The sequence below is a fragment of the Sinocyclocheilus anshuiensis genome, unplaced genomic scaffold (genome assembly GCF_001515605.1).
Source record: "Sinocyclocheilus anshuiensis isolate Anshui unplaced genomic scaffold, SAMN03320099.WGS_v1.1 scaffold1463, whole genome shotgun sequence".
Lineage (NCBI taxonomy): Eukaryota > Metazoa > Chordata > Actinopteri > Cypriniformes > Cyprinidae > Sinocyclocheilus > Sinocyclocheilus anshuiensis.
In genome coordinates this window covers 204973-206166 of record NW_015536784.1, presented here as the reverse complement: position 1 = coordinate 206166, position 1194 = coordinate 204973, and positions in this window count along the sequence as shown.

Below are 1194 nucleotides of genomic sequence, written 5' to 3'. Positions count from 1 at the left end.
AACGGCTTTAACCACAGGTTTGGATCAAGTCTGCCATCTGCTGTCCCCAAAAGAAACTGCTATGTTTAAACTCTCTACATTCATTTCAGACTACATTTAACATGTATTCCAGCCAACGTCTGCTGCATTGATTAAAGCAACTAAAATAAATGTGGATTAGGTTTTAAAAATGCATGCTTAAAGATGTTTCTCCTGAAGGTATATTTAGATCGCAAGTCATCATCTCACTGTTTCCAAAGAGTCGCAGCTGCCTGCAAGGCTAACCCAGCCTTATGAATATTAATAAGCATTTCGGCACCCTATTAATACCTAAATTAGTTTTAGAATAGTTTAATAGCCAGATCAATGCGATGTGGGTCTCTTTTTTTAAAGTAAGCCCATTTTTTTTTTTATTGTTCTATGCGTCAAGACGGATGACTTCAGCTGCTGTTTTCACCATCTCTGGGTAAAACATGCTTCATCATTTTCATTTGACTATGCTCTGTGTTTCTGTATGTACCTGTAGTGTGTTTCACTGCACTCAGAGTGTGGTTGTTTTCATGGAGTTTGACTGTCGAAGTCTTCATCATTATCATAATTTCTCTGTAAAAGTCCAAGAGTTCAGTCTTCATCCTGACAGTTCATATGGAAAACCCATTATGTTTCTAAGCAACTAAAAGTGAAGTCGAGCCTTAAAGGTCCCCTGAAATGCTTAGAAACACACGGCGTGACGTCTGTGTTGACGTCATTTTAACTGAAACAGGAAGACAGGGCGGGACATATCAAGCAGCTCCGCCCCTTTTTAAAATAGCCAATAGCATTCGTTTATATCACAGCTTGGGCTAGAGCTAGGGTTGGGCGATACCACTTATTTTGTTTTCGATACGATACCGATATTTTTCAAGGCAGTATCGTCAATATCGATACCGATTTGATACTTCTGAACTAAACTTTTAAATAAAATGCAACCTTTTTATTCTGACAGTGTATGATTTCTATTAACATTACAGAATAGAACATGATCAATATTAACTTTCAACGTTCAATTTAAATAACTGTAATTACACAAACTATGTAGGCTACAATTTCAGTTTGTTTATTGTGAAATAACTCTGTCCTTCTGTCCTCTGATAAGCATTGTTCAGGGCTGCCGTTCCCAAAAGCTTTAATGCTTTCTTATGATACTTTTGGGAAACGCAGCCCTGTTTGAATGCA